At 44.5% G+C, this 24,739-nt stretch overlaps 1 pseudogene across 1 annotated transcript; it reads right to left on the bottom strand.

Moving 5' to 3' along the window:
* Positions 1-370: 370 nt before the first annotated feature.
* Positions 371-24,425, bottom strand: LOC311522632 (up-regulator of cell proliferation pseudogene; annotated as a pseudogene). Its single transcript has 2 exons — positions 24,206-24,425; positions 371-5,069 (listed from the first exon to the last, which is right to left on the bottom strand). The product of its transcript is annotated as an up-regulator of cell proliferation pseudogene (transcript).
* Between the last annotated feature and the right edge of the window lie 314 nt (positions 24,426-24,739).

Raw genomic sequence — 24,739 nt, 5'->3', positions numbered from 1 at the left:
GTACAGCAGGGAGATGAGATACAGAGCTAGATGGCCTTTAGGTCTGATCCAATACAGCAAGGATGTGGGATACTAGGCTATATGGTCTGATCCAGTACTGCAGAGAGGTGGGGTTACCAGGCTAGATGGGCTGTTATTCTGGTTCAGCAAGGACACAGGGATACACGGACTATCAGTTTGCTTTGGTATGGCTGTTCCTGTGCAGCAGCCTTGCACTAACTGGAAGATGTGACCTGCAATTGATTTTTTTTTAGTTTTCAATTTTAAAAAACGGTACAGGCTGTCAGATTTGTTCATATTCCGTTTTTTAAAATTAAGGGTTTTGTTTTGTTGAAGTGTATCCTATTTAAAGAGACTCTTGGCATGTCTATTATTTCATGTAAAACGCTTCCTTTAGGCTCTTCAGAACCTGCTCTTTAGTTATATTTTTCCAGTCTCCTGGAAGTTCTGCTGCTTTAGCACCATACGCTCTAGCTAACTGGTCATTGCATGATTTGAAAACAAATTTCCAGAAATCAGAAGCATCAATACTGGGATCAGGCTGAATGTGCCAGTCTGGGTAGTAATGGCGGTAATCTTTGTAGGGATGAAATTTCCCATCTGCGGCTGCAGTTCGGAATTCACGATTGGAAACCACATCAGAGGAGCATATGGAATGCTCAAGCTTTTGTGAATCACAGTCCCTGAAGTTCCCTAACACTTTGGGTCGATGGACTGATACAAAATGCTCTTTATGGTCAGTGCCTCCTGCTTCACAGGGGGCTTCACAGAACGGACACTGCTTCCCACAGCCAAACACTCGCTTGAAGATCTCATCCTGGGGTTTCACTGACAGGCTGGAGAGTTTGGTCTCAAGTTCCAAATGATTAAACTGGGTTAAGATTTGTTGTTCCAGCTCCAGAAGGAAGATTTCAATGTTACCAAAAAGCTGCTCAATTTTTGCTGTGTTTTTAAACTGTACTCCAACCAAGCTATTGCTGGAAATGGCCAGGTCCTGCTGCAGCTCTTTGCAAAAGCTGTCTAAAAAGGCAGAAACTGTGTTATTGTTTTTATTTATGGAGTTTTTCAGAACTCCCTTGATTTTATTTATTATTCTGGATAGAATCCCTTTCTCCAAATCTCTCAAACTTGCCTTCCCTCCATAGTGATCTATCAGACATCTCTGTATCCAGGATTTGACAAACTCTTCATAGCTACTTATGTATTTCACATAGTTGTCAAAGTTCATCTCTTCCAGCAGCTTCTTTAGCAAAAAGAACTGAAAGAAGCTTCGGCTGGCGTATTCAAGGGCCTGTTCACTGCTGAGAAAATTGTCAACTATTTCTAGTCCGAGCCTTTTGTTGACATAACCCACAAGGGCAGGTTTGAGACACTGATCACAGAAATTCCTCGCCCTTGTTTGGCTTTCCTTCTTTTCCAAATAGAGATCAGTAAATATGGAGAAATAATGAGGTTTCAGCTTCTCCAGACGTTGCTGAGGATCGTTTTCTTTGATAAAATCTTCATGCATCTTCTGAAATGCCCAAGCTGCTTCCCCCAAACGTGACGCTTCAGGTCAACTTCAAACAAAGGAGAAGTGTGAAGTTTCTCAATCTCCTCCTCTTTTAACCTCTCATTAACCATATGCTGCAGTTCTCCACAATAGGTTTCATCATAGTCTGTTTTGGATTTAACTTTTTCTTCAATGTATTTCTTGCATTCAGTCATTAAAGATAGAGCAAGCTCTTCAGTTTTACAGTAACATTCCTGTGAGAAGTATTCTACAACTGCTCTGGTCCATTTTAGGTTTAAGTATTCCTTCTTCATTGGGAAAGACTTCATTCTATAATCCAGCAGGCTTTTTGCATGTTGCAGTATCTGTCTGACAGCACCCCCTCTGTGCTTCAGATCCTTTCTCAGGTGGAGATCCATATCTTGAACAACTTGATATTTCTGTAAAGTACAGAGCGTTAACTCTGACAAGGTTTCTCGCCACATTGTTTCAAATTCTTTTTTCAGTTTCTCATAGTCGAGTTTATCTTCTCTGTTTCGGCATTCAGCCAAGAGTCTGGCAACTTCCCCTTCAATTTTCTGCTTGTACCCAGACTGGATATTGTCTATCTTGTGCTGTCCTCTTCGTATTCGAATTGCTTCCTCACAGTTACTGGTTTTCAAGTTCTCTTTTGAGGCTATTTGCGCTCCTTTTGAAATCTTCTCTGTACTTTTCTATCAGGTTCAAATTTGGAGCTTCACCTTTAAAATACTGTTCTATGTTATTCAAGAGCTTCTGTTCTCCCTGCTGTAGTTTCCCTTGTGCTTCCATTTTTAAGCTGTGAAAGAGATCACCCTCTAGTGTCTCTGGCAGTTGATTCTGGATAAAAGTTTCTTTTTCAGATATCCAGAGATACATCTCCTTGCGAAAACCCCATTCCCATTCAGAATACTTCACAGACAGCAGGTTATAGGCTTCAGCTACAAGGCTGTTTCTAAAGCTAAAGATGAAGTTCTCATGTTTCACTGACTTCCACAAGCTCTTCAACCATACAATAAAATCAGGAATATCCTTTCCAGCTCTTTTCCGTGAACGGTTCTCTATGAATTCAAACAGGTATTTCTTTAGCTCACACACACGCTCACTGTATCCAGTGTTTACGGGAGCCATGGGAGGGACTTCATGCCACAAGCCAGGCATGTACCAATTGTGTTTTTCTGGGTCATACTCCATAATATCAGAAAATGCCATTTCCCTGCTTTGCTTTTCCATCCTTGCTGCAGCTTTGGTCATTTCATTCAGCTGCTCCAGGAGGTGTTTCCTGTCCCTCATGTTTTGAACATGAGCAGACACATCACTGACGTTCTGGTGCACAAACTGGCAGTTTGGCTGTTCTCTGTTCTGAGAAATGCATGGACCACAATTTGCAGAACATCCTTCATTTCTGTGGCATTCTCCATGGCCATGTTAACGATGGTGATGTCACTCAGTCCAATCACCAGGGTGGCCAGCTCATTGTCATGTTGATACCTGTCTTCCAGTGCTGTTTGTTCAGGGGCCTTCAGACCTTCAGTGTCTATCACCAGGATGAAATCACAGCCAAGCAGCTCCTGAACAGCTTCTGTAACTTTAATGAGCGTCATGAAGGCTCCTCGCGCACTTCGACCGCTACTCGCTGCAAACTGCAGGCCGAACATGGTGTTGAGAAGGATGGATTTCCCAGTGCTCTGCACTCTCAGCACTGTTATAACCACCATTCTGGATCTATCCCCTAGTCTGATATGGAGATGAGTTAGAACCTCTACTACCCAGTTCATGGGGATGTTGGAGGCATCTCCATCAGTCAGCTCCACAGGAAACCCTTCCAGCATCAGGTCAGCTGCTATGCATGGGAGACGGGTGAAATGTCTTTGGCTTTCTTCCATTTTCCCTTCTTTAACCATTGAGCATTCAGCTTCATAGAACTGCCCCAACTCATGCATGAAATGCTCCACCCCCAAGGAACTATCAGACATTAATTTATCTAATTCCTCCAGCTGTTTTTGGTCCACTCCTGGAGTTTCACATTTCTCTTTATAGTCTGCCCGCATTTTAGAAAGATTCGCCCTCGCAATATTATCCAGGCTAAATTTCATCCATTTCAGAAAGTAATGTTTCTCCACTGGCTTCAACTGTCCTATTCCCTTGATGAACTTAGTCAAACCATTAGTACGGTCACACTGATTCTGCTGTCTGCGTATCTCTAACCATTTCTGTTTCAGCTCAGATTTATACTTTTCAGTGGCCATGACCCCTTGCCTTTTCATTCGGCACATCTCTTCTTCCACTTTAGCCAAGTTTTTCCATAGGTCTCCTTGCAGGCTCAGCATTCCCCTTTTGTATTTTGCCCCATCTCTTATTTCTGAAGTGATTTCTTCAGTATATTTGCTCGCACATTGACACGCCTGACAGTCCTCATCCAACAGGATTCCTCGGTCATGTGCCGTAACAGCCATGGCTTCCAAACTCACTGTCTTCGGAGATGAATTCACTATGGTTCCTATGGTGGACTGCACCTTTTTCACAAATCCTGCATTATTCATGGTATGATCTTTCACCAGTAGCTGTGATTTGCTCAGCTTCAACACTGAGGACAGCTTATTAAGGAATCCCAGAGTTTCTTTGGGTTTCTTATTCTTGCAGTTGAGGATGAAGTAATATTTAGAGCTGGATTCTTTCAGAGATGATAACAGCTCGTATTCTCTCTCACCGATGCTCTCGGTAACTATGAACACTGCGAAGGAGACCTCTGTTGAAAAGCTAAACTGTAGCCAGTGGGACTCAATGTCTCCACGCAGATTTGTAACTGCAATGGGTTCTGGGAAAAAATCAGAATTTTCCATCCCCGCAGGGAAATACCAGGAAATCTCAACCAGCCCATCTGCGATTTTTCTGAAGGAAGTTCTCAGACTCCGTGTCCCGCACTGATAAAGAAATCGTGATGCTGCTGGTAGGGGCTGAGAACCTCATTGAGGAGGTAGGACTTGGAGAAGCTGTAGCTCCCCATCCACACAAAAGAAATGGTTGGCATTGACGTGAGCATCAAGCTCTCCTCTCTGAACCCTCTGCTCTCTGCCAGGGAGTGCGGCCTCCACTTCCGCACAATGTCCCTCATGGCCCACACTATTAGGGTGCACTTGGGGGTGTCAAGGGTGAGTAGCAGCAGAGGAAGGGCAAACTGGCACATGGACATTTTGGACAGGATCTCCTGCTGTAGGAAACTGAGCAAAGCAGAACAGCACAGAGAACATCAAGAGGTTGCAGAGAAATTTTCATCTCAGTGTCACTAAAACAGAAAGTGCCATCAATATGCAACTTCTCCTCATAATCACCATTTCTTCTGCAGGAGCCTTGTGCCCAATGCTTGTATTTCTGGCCGTCCCATTCAGAGCCATGACCTTCCTCAGGAAATGCCAAGGTAAATCACCTAATGCCTCTGGAATCTTGTTCTTGATGCTTTCTGGGCAGATCTCCAGGACATCCCTCAGCCTGATCTTGATGCTTCTGTGCTTCTCAAGGTTTAATCTGGACAGAACATCTTGTAATGCTTTACTTCTTTCTGCAGAAGGAAGTTAAAACAAACCAAAATTTCAGAGTAGAATATGGTGACTTTATATACAGTTTACTCATTCCATAGACAGCCTGATGTTTGTAATTTAAAGAAAAGCAGTACCCAGTAAGTAACAGATGACTTATACATCCTGGGTTCAATTCTTCTCTTACTTATATTGATATAACAAAAATGAAGCCAATGGGATTACTTCTATACAAATAAAACATAGTTCTGGCCCACTTTGAACTCCGCTAATGCGAGGTTGGTTTGCATTTTTTGATCCCAATCCTTATCCTCAGTGCAGTGCAAAGTCCACTTTAAAATGGCTTAAGTGGCCAACTGAAAATTTCCTAGGAAATCTTCCTGTATAACCAGATCTATGACATCGCAGCTCACAGCTACTGGAGGAGGGGGCATAGACTCAGGACCCTGTCTCTGTGGTGATCCCAGAAGCTGGAATGATCCCTTGGCTGCTCTAAGCTGCTGCTCAGGATCAGACTGGTGCCTGGCAGTCTGAGGATCAGGTGTCTGTGATGGTAGCCTACACCCCTCACCCTGAGCTCTGCTGGGCATCAATGGCTCATCCGGAGGATTTGACCCTTTATTTCCCTTTCAGCAGTCAGTGCAGATTACGCCTTCTGGGAAGACTTATTTTTGATTTTCTTCATATCTTCCTCCATCTCTTTGCTGGGACATGTCTTTTACAGGTGTAGCTAACAGCACTGTGGCTTTGCTTACCTCCCAGCGACTAAATCAGTCCCTTCACTCACGCTACTTTCTCTATCCTTTTGGGGAGCTGTGAGTACTGTCATTACTTACAAAGCAAATTTACCCACATTGCAACATGGGGAGCTAATGCTAAGACACCTCCAGGCCAGTCCTGGTACGGTAATGTCTCCAGTGCAGTGTTAGGGTATTTGGACCTGATAAATGATTAACCCATTTATTATGTGTTATAGAGACATTATTAAGGTCACAAGAGCAAACTATTCCACTGCACAGGAAAGATAGGAAGAGTGGCAAGAGACCACCCTGGCTTAACCAGGAGATCTTCCATGATCTAAAAATAAAAAAAAGAGTCCTACAAAAAGTGGAAACAAGGTCAAATTACAAAGGATGAATACAAACAAACAACACAAGTATGTAGGGGCAAAATTAGAAAGGCCAAGGCACAAAAGGAAATCAAACAAGCTAGAGACATAAAGGGTAACAAGAAAACATTCTACAAATACATTAGAAGCAAGAGGAAGACCAAGGACAGAGTAGGCCCATTACTCAATGAAGACAAAAAAGCAATAACAGAAAATGTGGAAATGGCATGTGTTTAATGACTTCTTTGTTTCGGTTTTCACCAAGAAGGTAGGTGGCGATTGGACGCCTAACATAGTGAACACCAGTGAAAATGGGGTAGGTTCAAAACAGGGAAAGAGCAAGGTGAAAATTACTTAGACAAGTGAGATGTCTTCAAGTCACTAGAGCCCAATGAAGTGCATCCTAGAATACACAAGGAGTTGACTGAGGAGATATCTGAGCCATTAGCTCTTATCTTTGAAAAGTCATGGAAGACGGGTGATATTCCAGAAGACTGGAAAAGGGCACATATAGTGCCTATCTATAAAAAGGGAAATAAGAACAACCCAGGGAATTACAGACCAGTCAGCTTAACTTCTGTACCCGGAAAGATAATGGAGCAAATAATGAAGGAATCAATTTGCAAACATCTAGAAGATAATAAGACAATATGTAATAGTCAGCATGGATTTGTCAAGAACAAATCATATGAAACCGACCCGATAGTTTTCTTTGACAGGGTGATGGCCTTGTGGATAGGGGGAAGCGGTAGATGTGGTATATCGAGACTTTAGTAAGGCATCTGATATAGTCTCAAATGACCTTCTCATTAAAAAGCTAGGGAAATACAACCGAGATGGAGCTATTATAAGGTTGGTGCATAACTGGTTGGATAACCATTCCCAGAGTAGTTATCAATGGCTCACAGTCAAGCTGGAAGGGCATAAAGAGTGGTGTTCTGCAAGGATCAGTTCTGGGTCTAGTTCTGTTCAATATATTCATCAATGATTTAGATAATGGCACAGAGAGTACACTTATACAATTTGCAGACGATACCAAGGTGGGAGGAGTTGCAAGTGCTTTGGAGGATAGGATTATAATTGAAAATGATCTGGACAAACTGGAGAAATGGTCTGAGGTAACTAGGATGAAATTCAATAAGAACAAATGCAAAATATTCCACTTAGGAAGGAACAATCAGTTGTACATGTACAAAATGGAAAATGACTGCCTGGGAAGGATTACCGCAAAAAGGGATCTAGAGGTCAGAGTGGACCACAAGCTAAATATGAGTGAACCGTGTAAGACCGTTGCAAAAAAAGCAAACATCATTCTGGGATATATTAGCAGCAGTGTTGTAAGCAAGACATGCAAAGTAATTCTTATGCTCCAGTCCACGTTGATTATGCCTCAACTGGAGTATTGTGTCCAGTTCTGGGTGCCACATTTCAGTAAAGATGTGGACAAATTGGAAAAAGTCCAGAGAAGAGCAACAAAAATGATTAAAGATCTAGAAAACATGACCTATGAGGGAAGATTGAAAAAATTGGGTTTGTTTAGTCTGGAAAAAAGAAGACTGAGAAGGGACATGATAACAGTTTTCAAGTACCTAAAAGGTTGTTATAAGGAGGAGGAAGAAAAATTATTTTCCTATCCTCTGATGATTGGACTAGAAGCAATTGGTTAAATTGCAGCAAGAGAAGTTTAGATAGGAAATTTTTCCTAATATCCGAACTGTCAGGGTGGTTAAGCACTGGAATAAATTGCCTAGGGAGGTTGTGGAATCTCCATCATTGGAGATTTTTAAGAGCAGGTTAGACAAACACCTGTCTGGGGTGGTCTAGATGGTGCTTGGTCCTGCCATGAGTGCAGGGGACTGGACTTGATGACCTCTTGAGGTCCCTTCCAGTCCTATGATTCTGTAATGAAGCACCAGCTCTGCTTTAGTTTAGGTTGAGAAGCCCTTTCTACTTAAATGTTAATTCTTCTAAGTGCTGTAAGATCTGCATGCTTACTTGGACTGACTTGAAATTTGTTGTCTCGTGGGGGAACAGGATAGGGTTAGTGACCCAAATTTTGGGGTCATTTGAGCAAGGAGTTCCCTAGACACAGTTCATCAAAAACACAACATTTTGCAAAATCAGCAGTCTTATAATGGAGGGGATTGTGCACCACAGAGCTCAACATCCCCTACTTGATCTCAGTCACTCATCATTTATTTCAGCCAGTGTGTGGCACTCACTGCCCGTTTGAGGAAGCAATACTGAAAACATCTATTAAAGGAAACCTTTGGCTTTCTAGAAGACTGCATGCAAACACTCATGAGCCAAAGAGATTGAAACGTGCATGTGCTGTGAGCCTAGGCAAGAGTCTTTCCAGACAGTCCACTCTCACAGTAGCTGGATGGCTCAAGTACATTTGAGCCCTACTCTACTCCACAATATTAATAACCTTCCTCAGAATACCATCCTTGCCACGATGAATGTCACTTTCCTATACACCAATATCCCTCACAATGACAGGATAGCTGCCTGCCCCAAATATTTAAAAGACAGTGGACAACCATCAATTATCCATCCCAAACACATAGCCAAACTCATCCAGTTCATCCTCGCCTGTCATAGATTTACCTTCAACAATAAACATTTTGTCCAAAGCATGAGAACAGCCAGGGGTACTAGGATGGCTCCCCAATATGCCATGGGTCTTCATGGGTCATCCTGAAGAAGAATTTCTGGAGAAGTGCATCATGAAACCAGTGATATACCTGAGAAATTTTCATGCTATGGGAAGACAGCTTAAACTCCCTCAGACTTCCACCACAACTTCAACAACCACCACCCATCCATTAAACTCTCTCTGGAGCTTTCCCACACTAGCATCAACTTCTGGACACCACAATCAGCTTCAACAATGGAACCCTACAGACAACCATATACAAGAAACCCATGGATCACCACACCTACCTTCATAGATCTAGTAACCACCCCAACCATACCAAGAAATATGTTATTGAAAGCCACTCAGATACCACAGAATGTGCTCTGAGGAGAAAGTAAGTGATATATACCTTAATGAAGGGATAGCCTATTTTTTGTCAAGGTCCAAATTTCTTGGTCAAGGTATAGTCAAGGTCCAGACTCCAAGAAAAAAAAATTGAGAAACCCATAATGATAATAAACAAATAAAAACATTGTGGGATCCATTCAAAAGCATCTCGCAGTCCGGATTTGGCCCATGGTCCGCCTATTGACTATCCCTGGCTTAACACACTTGTTGTCGATATTGTGAAGGCCAAGACTATAACAGTGGTCAAAAAAGACCTAGGTAAATTGATGGAAGATAGGTCCATCAATGGCTATTAGCCAGGATGGGCAGGGATGGTGTCCCTAGCCTCTCTTTGCCAGAAGTTGGGAATGGGTGACAGGGGATGGATCACTTGATGATTCCCTTTTTGATTCATTCCCTCCGAAGCACCCGGCATTGGCCTCTGTCAGAAGACAGAATACTGAGCTAGATGGACTTTGGTCTGACCCAGTATGGCCGTTCTTATGTTCACTTAAAACCACCTTCACCAAACAAGGACACTCCATCAGAGAAGTAGATTGCATCATAGAATCATAGAATATCAGGGTTGGAAGGGACCCCAGAAGGTCATCTAGTCCAACCCCCTGCTCGAAGCAGGACCAATTCCCAGTTAAATCATCCCAGCCAGGGCTTTGTCAAGCCTGACCTTAAAAACCTCTAAGGAAGGAGATTCTACCAACTCCCTAGGTAACGCATTCCAGTGTTTCACCACCCTCTTAGTGAAAAAGTTTTTCCTAATATCCAATCTAAACCTTCCCCACTGCAACTTGATTTTTTTCATGCAACAGGCCACCCAAATACCCCAGGAGAACCTGCTTCAATACAGAAATAAACCCCCTTCTGACTGCATACCCCTATTTGTCACCTACCACCCCACACTGGAACCCATACACTAAAGCTAGTGTAACCACCAATGGGTGTAAACAACTACACCCCATACGCGATGGGTACCCCATCATGAAAGAAATATTTCAAGAATCATCTCTTCTGGTCTTCGAACAATCTCTTCAAACTCATTGTTGCCCTGGTTTGAGGGATCTGTATACCCCATTATGTGATCAAACTAATTGCAACCATATTATGTGCATTCTGCCAATAGGAATTAATGAAATAGAACACCACATAGTTAAGGGTTAATTTGGAGAGAGGCTTTTAGAAGCGAGGTCATATCTAGCTGATAGTTTTTGCTAATCAGAATGGGAGGAGGGGACAGACAAGTAAACAACTGAGACTGAAAACTTTGGTGGTTGGAAAACTTTGAATCTAGGCACCTCTGATATGAAAAGTTGACTGAAAGTTAGAAAAGAGATGATCCAGTTGGGGTCATTATGACCTATGTGTTTTGTAGAAGTTAGTTATAAAAGATTAGCTAATAGAGTATATTGTGGAGCAGTCCTCTGAAGCCATCTTGAGACACTTTTTTCTGACACCCTTTCTCCCTGGTGAGTGAGCAACTGGCCACTCCAAACCTGCTGTTAATTACTCAATACCATTCCAGATGTTAGGAAAAATATCTGGGATGTTCTAAACCTATTGCTTATGTCTCTGTATGCTTAAATCTAATAAACTGCAGTGTTAGATAAGAGCATACTTACTTGCATTTAATCCTTGATCAGACAGAACCGCTGTGTTCCTATTGATTGATTCCTGACACTGCATGGAGTGAAATAGTTAAGTTGCCCCTGTTGTGGGTTCTGAAAACCCCAGGTAACACTCGTCATCAAGAGGAAGCTCCCCACAGACCAGGACACACCCACTCAAAGCAGCACCAGACTCTGCCAGAACAATAGATGCAAAACTTGCAGACATATCTCCATTACTATAATGATCAACATTCCACACAAAACACCTTTCAAGATCCCAGGATCTTATACATGCCTATCACATGTAGCACACTTCATCCAGTGCACTAAATGCCCGAATAATGATTATATGGATGAAACAGATAACCACTATACACTCAAATGAATATACACAGGAAAATGATAAAAGACAAAAACACCCTATCACCTGTGGTTGAACACTTTTCTTAAAGTAATCACTCTATATCTGACCTATCAGTCCCAATCCTCAAAGGAAACTTGCCCAGCATTGTCAAAAGAAGAACCAGGGAGCTTACATTCATTACTCTGCTGGACACCAAATCGTGGATCATGGACATCATGGATTGAACAGAGACACTAGATTTATGGTTTATTAAAACAATCTGTAATCCACTAACGCCCTCTTTTTTTCCTATGTTTGCAGAGGTGCTAATGGCCCACTCTACTTTGAATGGTCCCTTACAATATCTGCTAACTACTTATGCTAAACAATCTGTTCCATCTTGCATTTTGCTCGGACATTGGGAGTAATGTTCCCAGACCCGAAGAAGAGCTCTTTGTGGCTCAAAAGCTTGTCACTCTCACCAACAGAAGTTGGTCTAAGAAAAGATATTTCCTCACCCACATTGGCTTTCCAATATCCTGGGATCTACCCAGCTACAACTACGCTGCAGACAACCCTATGCTTGTCAGAAATCTGAGAACAATCTCTAGGAATATTGACAGGTTTCAGAGTAGCAGCCGTGTTAGTCTGTATTTGCAAAAAGAAAAGGAGTCCTTCTGGCACCTTAGAGACTAACCAATTTATTTGAGCGTAAGCTTTCGTGAGCTACAGCTCACTTCATTGGATGCATTCAGTGGAAAATACAGTGAGGAGATTTATGTACACACAGAACATGAAAAAATGGGTGTTATCACACACACTCACTTAAGATGAGCTATTACCAGCAGGAGAGTCAAGGCGGGGGGGCGGGGGGGAGAAAACCTTTCTTGATAACTGCTGGAAATGGCCCGCCTTGATTATCACTACAAAAGGTTTTCTCCCGTGCTCCCCCCCCTGCCCACTGGTAATTATTATTTTCTGCGGGGATCTGCTGCTGTTCTTGTGACACAGTGCCCTCTGGTGGGCAAAAGGTGGAATGCAACAACATTTTGGCAGAAGCTTTTTTTTCTACACAAAAAATTAAAGATCTGCATGGCTCATTAATTATGCATGCCTACAGTAGTACAGAATTCCTCCAGGAGTAATATTTGGAGAAAACCTGATTTCACAACAGCTGGTCCTTTGTAGAAGATTTTCTTCTCTGATGAAACACAAATGCCTCATGATTAAAAAAATCCCATTCCCTATGCACCAGGTGAACCCTCCAAGGTTGAAATGCAGTAGCATTCAAGTTCAAAATCTTGGTCTTTATCTTCAAGGTGTTCAATGGCCTTGGCCTAGTGTATCTAAAAAATCAACTAACGCTACAGGACAAAGACTGTGGTCAACATTTACTCTTGTCTGCCACAATGAAATGGAATTCTTTACAAGGGTAAAGCTCATCTAGGTAGGAGACAGAGTTTCCTTGAAAAGGTGACCAATAATTTAAATCTGATTGAATATCAGATTAGGAGTGAGCAGAGGGATACAAAGAGAAAAGTGATGGGTTCAAATCAACAGGTAGAGAACGTGCTTTTAGCAGCTCAACCTCAATACATTATTTCTTTAAAAAAATGCTTATGGATACACTGGACACAAATATTTTGGATTGCTTTTTCCCAAAAATGGCTTTTCTGAATTGTTTGGGATATATACTCAATGTGTGTCCACCTCAGATACCCATCCTACCTGACCTTAAATGAAATTGATGAGTTCAGCATTAAAAATTAAACATTGTTCTAAAATTAAGTATTTTAAATACTTGTGGCACCTTAGAGACTAACAAATTTATTTATATGCTCAAATAAATTGGTTAGTCTCCAAGGTGCCACAAGTCCTCCTTTTCTTTTTGCGAATACAGACTAACACAGTGGCTACTCTGAACCCTATTTTAAATACGTTATTCTTCCTCTATAATGTGGTCATGGCCTTTCCAGTGTGCAGTAAATCTGAAATTACTGAAATTGAAAATTTCTGAAGCTTACTTTTACCAGCTTAGGTTAAAACTTCCCCAATGTACAAAATTATTTTACCCTTGGATTTCCACTTGTCAAGGTTCCTTTCCCACTCTGAACTCTAGGGTACAGATGTGGGGACCTGCATGAAAACCTCCTAAGCTTACTTTTACCAGCTTAGGTTAAAACTTCCCCAAGGTACAAAATTATTTTACCCTTGGATTTCCACTGCCACCACCAAACTTTATCTGGGTTTCTGAAAAAATGGAGTTTGGACACGTCTTTCCCCCAAAAATCCTCCCAACCCTTGCACCCCACTTCCTGGGGAAGGTTTGGTAAAAATCCTCACCAATTTGCATAGGTGACCGCAGACCCAAACCCTTGGATCTTAGAAGAATGAAAAAGCATTCATTTTCCTTACAAGAAGACTTTTAATAGAAGTAAAGGAATCACCTCTGTAAAATCAGGATGATAGAAACCTTGCAGGGTAATTAGATTCAAAACATAGAGAAAAATCCCTCCAGGCAAAACCTTAAGTTACAAAAAAGACACACAGACAGGAATAGTCATTCTATTCAGCACAGCTCTTTTCTCAGCCATTTCAAGAAATCATAATCTAACACATACCTAGCTAGATTACTTACTAAAAGTTCTAAGACTCCATTCCTGTTCTGTCCCCGGCAAAAGCATCATACAGACAGACACAGACCCTTTGTTGTTCTCCCTCCTCCCAGCTTTTGAAAGTATCTTGTCTCCTCATTGGTCATTTTGGTCAGGTGCCAGCGAGGTTACCTTTAGCTTCTTCACCCTTTACAGGTGAGAGGATTATTCCTCTGGCCAGGAGGGATTTTAAAGGGGTTTACCCTTCCCTTTATATTTGTGACAACTATTCATCGAAAGAAAGAAAGAAATTAGTAGTCCTTACATATCCTGCTTTCTTTCTATGTGTCCATCTTCCTTAGATCATAAAGTCTTTGTATTGTTAAGGAAAAGTTAGCACATGTGACTCCATTTTGGTTTGGGGCCCATCATTGTCTAAAAGCAAGCACATCATGCACCAGGAGAAGTGTTCCTTAGACACTGCATCCCTGTGAAAATCCTCCTCCTTGTCTCCAGCCTGTCTTGACTCCCAGTATCTGTTTTTTTGTCAGTCTCTAACTCCCTATCTCCTGGCCTGTGATGTGAGGCCTCCCATCCTGATAATAAAAGTTCCTGATGCATGGCTTTTGGACCATGCTGTGTAATTAACATACTGGTTTAGCACGAGGAATGCACCAAGCAGGGATAGGTGGTAGATAAGAAAAGGGTTTGTTTATTGGCTAAGGTTTCCAATGCAGGAGGGCAATATGCTTTTCTAAAAAGTATATAACCTTTGTATAATCTGTATTCGAGGTCCCCTCCTGGCTAGCAGGGGGGCACCACGCTCGAGCGCAATAAACTTGGTGTTTTGTGGGAACTCTGCAGTTTTGGACTTTGTTTATGTGCCTCAGCCTAGATTCGAACTGTGCGTGACCTATCAGGTATAATTCATAACAGCATTTGTGTGCGTGTCCTACCAGGTATAATTCGCAGCATTTGTGTGCATGTCCTACCAGGTATAATTCGCAGCAGTTGTGTGCGTGTCCTATCAGGTATAATTCGTAACAGTTTTAGGGAGTGTCCTTACTTTTTCTGTTTTGTAAAGCACACACGATTGGTACTGAAGAGATAAATAACGGATACATCACGAAAAAACAAACAAAAAACAAAACAAAACGCACCTTTGTCATAAAGGTTGGTCTCCTCAGTAAAGTAAGCCATAAAAAATAGGACAAAGGCTACGAAGTCAAGTACTCTCAAGTTAGGAAATACCAGAATGAGTATTGCCCATGAAACATTAACTCTGCAATAAATGAGGCAGGGATCCTGCAGACAACAGACTCCTTCAATACACAGCCCCAGAGCAGAGAATTCTGTGCACTGAATAAGGCAGGAGTCGCGAGGGAAAAAAATAACATGGGATCATGTAATTAACGTCTGCATCATCGGGCAAAGGCACAAAAGGACTGAATTAAGGGTACCACGGCAACACTTAATTGGACATTTGCTAACCTAAAAATGCTGAACTTTGTAACCTTTTAATCCTTTTTAAAACCTTGACTTTGTATTTCCTAATTATTTGATGGTTTAATTTATTGATGAAAGCTAACTTAAGAAGCGTTAAATAAAGGGGTTTTGGTTTCTTAATTTCCTTTGTTTTTGAATAGAAAGAACATCTGTTATATATGTGCGGTTTAAGCAATAAAGCTCTTACTCATCTGTTGTTTTCAGTATATATTTTATTGCCATTCTTATCTTTGTGAAGGTCCCTTTTCACCACTCAGTGCTGTGTTGATTAGAGTATAGAAAGTAATGAAATTAAACTGTATTAAAATAAAACTCATTTTCTGCAACTTCAGTATCAGTGAAAGTTCTAAGCTCTAATCCTCAATTTGTAAGAAGCAGATAAACAATATCCAAGTAAAAGAGCAGGAATTTTGCCTCTTATTTTCACTGAGCCTTTACAAAGGAAAGTAGCAAACAATTGCTCTTTGAAAAGAAACACTGTACAGTACCACAGTACAAACCCAAATGAGCCCAGCAGGAGACTGTCCTGCTTATCCAAATCTGGTCCTGTTTCATTACAAACTTCCTTTCTGTGATGATGTTCTGGTAAGAAGGGGGCAAGCAGTTGTCAAAGGTAGCTGTTGCCATGGCAGCCAGGGGCTAGTCATTCTCCCCAGGTGTGGCAAGGAGCTGGAGGCAGGGAGCGCTGAGTGGTGGATTATCTCTGATGTCACAATGCTACTGCTCAGGCAGCACCAGTGGGCAGCAAATGTGCACTGTGTGTGGGGGGGAGGGAAATAGGCTTTCCCAGTGCTCCCGTTTCCCCAGATTTCCTAAAGAAACCTACAACATAACACCGAATGCACATTAGTGATTGTTCCACACACATGCTAATTAGTAGCTGAAATTTGATTCAAATTCCCGATGGCATGTTTAGAAACCAGTGTTCCAAAACAAGGAGAGACCTTGTAAAACAGAAAATGTGGATGCTCTGGTGTATTTGTGGTTGTGTTAAAATTGAATACTGTGACTTTAAATTTTGGGCACAGTTCCTGGACCTACTTGCATGCTAAGCAGCTCAGTGGGGGTGTAGCAGCAGTCAGTCAGCAGGTACCCAGTGAATTGTGCCTCTCTGTTATAGGCAGAAGCTTACATTCTCTCCTTCTGATTCTGGGGTTCTTATGTGTTTTTGTTCTGGTCTTAAGAAACAAATTAGCGAGACATTGCAAACTTCCAGCAAGAATCATTTATGTTTTTCTCTAACTGCTCTGCTTGTGTGCCAGAAAACCTAAAAGACACAATCTCATAAAAAAATGAAATAAAATTCTGCAGCCAAAAGTCCTAACTTCCCCCATACTAATTTCCCCCTATTCTTACTGACACCTTCTGGTCAACTGTTTGAAATGGGCCACCCTCATTGCCACGACAAAAGTGATTTTTCCTCCTCTGGTATCCTACTCTTAATTGAATTGTCTCGTTGGAACATGTCCATCTCCATGATATTTCGTTTGCTGGGAGTCCCAACCAAAATGGGATCGTGGGGGAGTTCAGAGGTTGTTGTAGGGGGGTTACAGCATTGCCACGCTCACTTCTGTGCTGCCTTCAGACCTGGGCTCTGAGGGCAGCAGCCAAGAATCTTTCTGAAGTGAGAGGAGGTTCTAAGATGTGCGGATGGGTCCCTGCTGCTGAGAGCACCTCAGCTGGGGGCTCCTACCTGCTAGTCCCCTGGCAAATTAATGCAAGGACCAATTTGGGGGCATCCTTAAAAATGGACCCCTGAGCCCCAGAAGGAACTGCAAGGGATGCCCTGAGCCCCAGCTGCAGATGCCAGGCAGACACCCAGAGTGCTGAGAGCAGTGGGGAGGAGCATGAAAGTCCTGAGCTCAGCACCCCAGCCTTGGCTGCAGCCACGGGGGTCAGAAGCCCCTAGCCCAGACACCCAGAGACGTGGCTGGAGCAGAAGTTGCCAAGGCCAAACCCCTGAGCCCAACGCCGGGCTGATGCACTCACTTCTGCATGCCTCTGGTGCACCTGACATCCCCAGCCCAGCAGACAAACAGCTAGGAGGCCCCTACTGGGTTCTCCTGCCTGGAGGGATCCCAGCAGGACAGGGAGATCGGATTTCATGGGGCAGGGCTAATTCGATCTTGCCAAGAAAGGCAAAACAAGAACCAACAGCTGTCAGTTGAAGCCAGAGAAATTCAGATGAGAAGTAAGGCACACATTTTTGACAGTGAGGGAGACTAACCACTGGAACAAACAGAAAAGGAGGACTTGTGGCACCTTAGAGACTAACACATTTATTTGAGCATAAGCATTCGTGAACTACTGCTCACTTCATCAGATGCATGCAGTGGAAAATACAGTGGGGAGATTTCATATACACAGAGAACATGAAACAATGGGTGTTAGCATACACACTGTAATGAGAGTAATCAGGTAAGGTGAGCTATTACCAGCAGGAGAGAGGGAAAAAAACAAAAAATAAAAAATCTTTTGTTGTGATAATCAAGGTGGGCCATTTCCAGCAGTTGACAAGACCGTCTGAGGAACAGCGGGTGCTGGCGGGGGGATAAACATGGGGAAATAGTTTTATTTTCTGTAATGACCCATCCACTCCCAGGCTATATTCAAGCCTAAATTAATTGTATCCAGTTTGCAAATTAATTCCAATTCAGCAGTCTCTCACTGGAGTCTGTTTTTGAAGTTTTTTTTTGTTGAAGACTTGCCACTTTTAGGTCTGTAATCGAGTGACCAAAGAGATTGAAGTGTTCTCCAACCCAGTTTTTGAATGTTATAATTCTTGACATCTGATTTGTGTCCATTTATTCTTTTACATAGAGACTGTCCAGTTTGGCCAATGTACATGTCAGAGGGGCATTGCTGGCACATGATGGCATATATCACGTTGGTAGATGTGCAGGTGAACGAGCCTCTGATAGTGTGGCTGATGTGATTAGGCCCTATGATGGTGTCCCCTGGATAGATATGTGGACACAGTTGGCAAGGGGCTTTGTTGCAAGGATAGGTTCCTGGGTTAGTGGTTCTGTGGTGTGGTGTGTAGTTGCTGGTGAGTATTTGCTTCAGGTTGTGGGCCTGTCTGTAAGCAAGGACTGGCCTGTCTCCCAAGATCTGTGAGAGTGATGGGTCATTCTTAAAGATAGGTTGTAGATCCTTGATGATGCGTTGGAGAGGTTTTAGTTGGGGGCTGAATCATAGAATATCAGGGTTGGAAGGGACCCCAGAAGGTCATCTAGTCCAACCCCCTGCTCAAAGCAGGACCAATTCCCAGTTAAATCATCCCAGCCAGGGCTTTGTCAAGCCTGACCTTAAAAACCTCTAAGGAAGGAGATTCTACCACCTCCCTAGGTAACGCATTCCAGTGTTTCACCACCCTCTTAGTGAAAAAGTTTTTCCTAATATCCAATCTAAACCTCCCCCACTGCAACTTGAGACCATTACTCCTCGTTCTGTCATCTGCTACCATTGAGAACAGTCTAGAGCCATCCTCTTTGGAACCCCCTTTCAGGTAGTTGAAAGCAGCTATCAAATCCCCCCTCATTCTTCTCTTCTGCAGGCTAAACAATCCCAGCTCCCTCAGCCTCTCCTCATAACTCATGTGTTCCAGTCCCCTAATCATTTTTGTTGCCCTTCGCTGGACTCTCTCCAATTTATCCACATCCTTCTTGAAGTGTGGGGCCCAAAACTGGACACAGTACTCCAGATGAGGCCTCACCAATGTCGAATAGAGGGGAACGATCACGTCCCTCGATCTGCTCGCTATGCCCCTACTTATACATCCCAAAATGCCATTGGCCTTCTTGGCAACAAGGGCACACTGCTGACTCATATCCAGCTTCTCGTCCACTGTCACCCCTAGGTCCTTTTCTGCAGAACTGCTGCCTAGCCATTCGGTCCCTAGTCTGTAGCTGTGCATTGGGTTCTTCCGTCCTAAGTGCAGGACCCTGCACTTATCCTTATTGAACCTCATCAGATTCCTTTTGGCCCAATCTTCCAATTGGTCTAGGTCCTTCTGTATCCTATCCCTCCCCTCCAGCGTATCTACCACTCCTCCCAGTTTAGTATCATCCGCAAATTTGCTGAGAGTGCAATCCACACCATCCTCCAGATCATTTATGAAGATATTGAATAAAACCAGCCCCAGGACCGACCCCTGGGGCACTCCACTTGATACCGGCTGCCAACTAGACATGGAGCCATTGATCACTACCCGTTGAGCCTGACAATTTAGCCAGCTTTCTACCCACCTTATAGTGCATTCATCCAGCCCATACTTCCTTAACTTGCTGACAAGAATACTATGGGAGACCGTGTCAAAAGCTTTGCTAAAGTCAAGAAACAATACATCCACTGCTTTCCCTTCATCCACAGAACCAGTAATCTCATCATAAAAGGCGATTAGATTAGTCAGGCATGACCTTCCCTTGGTGAATCCATGCTGGCTGTTCCTGATCACTTTCCTCTCATGCAAGTGCTTCAGGATTGATTCTTTGAGGACCTGCTCCATGATTTTTCCAGGGACTGAGGTGAGGCTGACTGGCCTGTAGTTCCCAGGATCTTCCTTCTTCCCTTTTTTAAAGATTGGCACTACATTAGCCTTTTTCCAGTCATCCGGGACTTCCCCGGTTCGCCACGAGTTTTCAAAGATAATGGCCAGTGGCTCTGCAATCACAGCCGCCAATTCCTTCAGCACTCTCGGATGCAACTCGTCCGGCCCCATCACTGAAGGTGATGGCTAGTGGCGTTCTGTTATTTTCTTTGTTGGGCCTGTCCTGTAGTAGGTGAATTCTGGGTACTCTTCTGGCTCTGTCAATCTGCTTCTTCACTTCAGCAGGTTGGTATTGTAGTTGTAAGAATGCTTGATAGAGATCTTGAAGGTGTTTGTCTCTGTGTGAGGGGTTGGAGCAAATGCAGTTGTATCGTAGAGCTTGGCTGTAGACAATGGATTGTGTGGTGTGGTCTGGATGAAAGCTGGAGGCATGTAGGTAAGCATGGCGGTCAGTAGGTTTCCGGTATAGGGTGGTGTTTATGTGACCATCCCTTCTTAGCACCGTAGTGTCCAGGAAGTAGATCCATTGTGCGGACTGGTCCAGGCTGAGGTTGATGGTGGGATGGAAATTGTTGAAATCATGGTGGAATTCCTCAAGGGCTTCTTTTCCATGGGTCCAGATGTTGAAGATGTCATCAATGTAGCGCAAGTAGAGTAGGGGCATTAGGGGACGAGAGCTGAGGAAGCATTGTTCTAAGTCAGCCATAAAAATGTTGGCATACTGTCAGGCCATGCGGATACCCATGGCAGTGCCGCTGATTTGAAGGTATACATTGTCCCAAATGTGAAATAGTTATAGGTGAGGACAAAGTCACAAAGTTCAGCCAACAGGTTTGCCATGACATTATCTGTGATACTGTTCCTGATGGCTTGTAGTCCATCTTTGTGTGGAATGTTGGTGTAGAGGGCTTCGACATCCATGGTGGCCTTGATGGCCTTTTCTGGAAGATCACCGATGGATTGTAGTTTCCCCAGGATGTCGGTGGTGTCTCGAAGATAGCTGGGAGTGCTGGTAGCGTAGGGCCTGGGGAAGAGGTGGATTCTCTGTTTCCTGGTATCCTCCCATCACAACTGGTTATCATTCTGGAAGGTGCCATGGCACCTTTTTGTGAATGACAAGCAATTAGGCTTAATATGGTGGTAAGCGTGTGAAATGTCATAGCCAGTGAAATAGAGGCCGGATTAGGAGATCAAATAGTTTCACAATCTATGTCTGTGTGGAAAACCCAGTGTGGGGTGAGGCATAGACTCTGCTGTTTTACTGGGTGGCCTGCTTGCTCCCCAGAATCAATAATGAGCAAGTGGGGTGATCCAGGGTGCAGCTCAAACATCCAGCCGGGCTGGCCAGGGGCAGACATCAGGCCTGCAAGGGAAAGGTGAGTGTGGCAGTGACTTCACAAAGGCCTTTGGCAGGAACTCAGCCTATTGGGCAAAGATGATGAGGCGGGTGTGACCCCACAGAGCTCCCTTGACAACAGCCCGGCAGGACAGGGATGCGGGGCAGGGGGAACCTCGGAGACCCCTGTAGCCTTGCTGCAGCAAGCCTCCATCTCGCGGTCTCTCAGTGGGGACCAAGAGACGGTTGGTGTGGAGGAGATTCTCGGGATTATTTTTATGACTGTATTGATTGTGTGGAAAGAAATCGTCATCTGTGTAGAAGGTAAGAAAAAATATAGGCTCTAAGTAGAAGATGAGGGACCCTATCCTAGCAGATTCAAAGGCATCCCCACCCTCCCAGTGAAAAAGTTTTTCCTAATATCCAAGCCTTCCACACTGCAACTTGAGATCATTGCTCCTTGTTCTGTCATCTGCCAGCTCTGTGAATTTCATGACAATCAATCTTTCATTAGGAAAATAATTCAAAAATACAAAGACAAAAAATGTGAAGTGAAATCAACCCATCCTGATCTTCAGTGCCTGGGGGGTGTGGGCCTCAGAGGCCACACTGAGACCCTCATTGGCTAGGGACACCCAGGAAGCCAGTAAAAAAATTCCAGTCCTCTTTGCAACCAAGCCTCCATAATCCAAGGAACACCTGAGGGCTGCGGGAGATAGAGGAGTGCTGAGAATGCCTAACTCATGATTGAAAATACAGAGATATATTATTGGCTTTGGATGGGGGACAAGTATCAAATCTGTTGGGGTTCTTGCCCCAAACAACAATCACCCATTGTCCTTTAGAGTACAAGGGCTCTAACACGCCTGACGTGCTCAAATCTCTTGCCTGCTAGGACTTAGAGAATTTTCTCCATCTCCATGATAGAGAGGGAAAGAGAAAAGAAGTGACCTCTCTTTGGTCACAAACCACGGTCATGCTGGAGCTAGAAAGAGAAGCATAAGAAAAACGTTGTATGAAAATGTTTTGCATTTAAAACTGATTTCTTAAACAAAGGAAATTTGAAGTGTGGTTAGTGAACTAAAATGATACGTTCTGGTTTTCACGTGTTTCTAGATTTATGAACTAGTATATCCATCCCCTCACACCTAGTTTTTATCCATAGATTGAGGGAGGAAAAGAAGTTTGCCTGTTTTGTGAACTCTCAATGGCTTTCTTGAATTTCAACGAATGAGTCGTTGAACTGAACTCTTTGAATAAACTGAAAAGAAGACAATAGTTTCTGCACCTTCCAAGGAAGCTATTGCTGTCCAAAGCTGGCTTAGCATTTCAGCTAACTTTGCTTCCAGGGCTTTAGCTATCAATTCAGTGGTGTGACGCTCTCAAAAACTTGGCAGTGAACATGTTCGATTTCATGTTATTTTTTCCTCTTCTATTTAAATTATTGAAGAGATTTTCATAAATTTTGTCATTAATTTAAAATAGATGATTTTTTTGGTCAAGCTGGGCCTTACAAATCTCTAAGGATGAAGATTCCACTACCTCCATAGGTCACACTCAGGGCCAGGGAGACTGGGAATAGAAGAAAATCACCAGTGAAAGCCAGGAGTCCAGATTCCCATCCCCCTGCCTCAGTCACAACAACAAGTCACACTCAGAGGCATGGAGACTCGGAATCGAGTCCCGCTGGCACTTCCCAGCTCTGGAAGGGACTGTTCCTCTAGTGTTTAGTGCGGGAGCCTGGACAAAGGCTCCATCCCCGGCTCTATCCCTGACTCCCTCGGCAACCGTGAGGCAGTGGCTTCTCCTGCCCAGGCCTCTGTTTCCCTCACTGGGGCTGGGGACACTCCCCTACAGCCCTTGGGTCATCACGCTTCAGGAATGTGCTTGAGATACGAGGAGACCTGGAGATGGGAGGTGTGCTGCTGGCCATAGGTCAGTGTTGTAAACCCCTGGTTGCTAGGCTGAGTTTATCCATCCCCTGACAATAAAACGTCATCTTGTTTTCACAGCCACTTTCGATCTGCAGGCTTCTACTCCCTGCTCTGCTGGCAGAGCATTGGGCAGCACCCTTTCCAGCCCACCTTGGTGCAGGAGATCAAGGAGGAGGGCAAGAGACTAGGCCTCGGTGAGTATCTGCCACCCAGCGCTTTCCCATCTAGAGCAAGTGAGTGGAGTTCTCCAGAGCCATCCCCAGTGTGGTGGGAATGGGCCAGCAAGAGGGCTCCCAGCCCTTCCCTTGCAGGAGATTGTTCCCCACGTCGAGAGTCTTTGGGGAGGGCAGAACCTGCCAGGTGCTGAACACCCACAACCGCAATCAGTGAAATCAGTGGGAACTGAGGGCGACTTCTCCCTCCCAGCATTGGTACCTTGTGAACTTTCGCTGGGGACTGTCCGGGTGCTGCTCTTTCCCTGGCCTGGGAGGGAGCGGGACCTTCTGGGGTGGAGGGAGCTGCTTGTCCAAACTAACAGAGAGCCCCACTGCTCTGAAAGGACGAGACTCCCCTGGTGTCACAGGGCCCCAGGGCTGAGGGGGAGCGTTGAGAGCAGCCTGTGCTGTGAGCTGCTGCCAGTGGGTGAGGATGGCAGCCCCCATGCTCTGGGGTGGGGTGTGTGGTGAGGAGAAATTGCCTCAGCGGAGGGGAGGTGGATGGAGGAACAGGCAGGCACATTAATGAGAGGCTGCCTTGAACCCAGACTCATGGCTGCTCCCCACTCATTCCCAGGATGCAGCGGCTGAGGCGGATGCTGAGGAGGAAGGCCGGGCTGGTGGCTCCGGAGCCGGTAGGGAGCAGCGGCCGGCTTTCCCAGGAGGAGAGCGGCCCCTCTGTCCCCGCGGGCGGGGAAGAGGCCAGTGGCCAGGCGAGAAGGAGGAGCTCCCTGGCTTTCTGGAGGAGGAGGAAGACACCAGCTCCCTTAGCATGCCCTGAGGCCCCTTCTGGTCCCAAATGGAGGTGGCCCAGGGTGATGCTATGTAGGAGGGACCCAAGAGAGGGTGTGAGCCTGGGAAGGTGGCTCTGCAGCTTCCTTCACAGGAAGCGGAGGAGCCAGGAGCCGCACCCCAGTGCCCAACCGGAGCCATCCACCAGCCTGGCCACCGAGGAGCCCCCAGCCAGCCCAGAGCAGGAGCTGGGCGACTCTGGCACGGGGACCAGCAGCTCCTCCTTCTCCCGAGGGGCCAGCAGCCCCTCCGTGGGGTCTGAGAGCCCTGAGGCTGAAGGCTCCCTCTGTGCAGGTGAGGGGAGACCCACGCGACAGGGGGGAGGACAGGGGCAGCGGGGGACTAGTAACATCGTGTCAAGGTTTCTTCCCTACTCTGAACTTTACGGTACAGAGGTAGGGACCTGCATGAAAGACCCCTAAGCTTATTTTTACCAGCTTAGGTTAAAAAAACTTTCCCAAGGTATAAACTTTGCCTTGTCCTTGAACAGTCTGCTGCCACCACGAAGCATTTTAAACAAAGAACAGGGAAAGAGACCACTTGGAGACGTTTTCCCCCAAAATATTTCCCCCAGCCCTACACCCCCTTTCCTGGGGAAGGCTTCATAATAATTTTTACCAATTGGTAAAGGTGAACACAGACCCAAAGTCTTGGATTTTAAGAACA

The sequence above is a fragment of the Lepidochelys olivacea genome (assembly GCF_965140295.1).
Source record: "Lepidochelys olivacea isolate rLepOli2 genome assembly, chromosome: 6".
Lineage (NCBI taxonomy): Eukaryota > Metazoa > Chordata > Testudines > Cheloniidae > Lepidochelys > Lepidochelys olivacea.
This window is presented reverse-complemented; position numbering and strand designations above follow the sequence as displayed.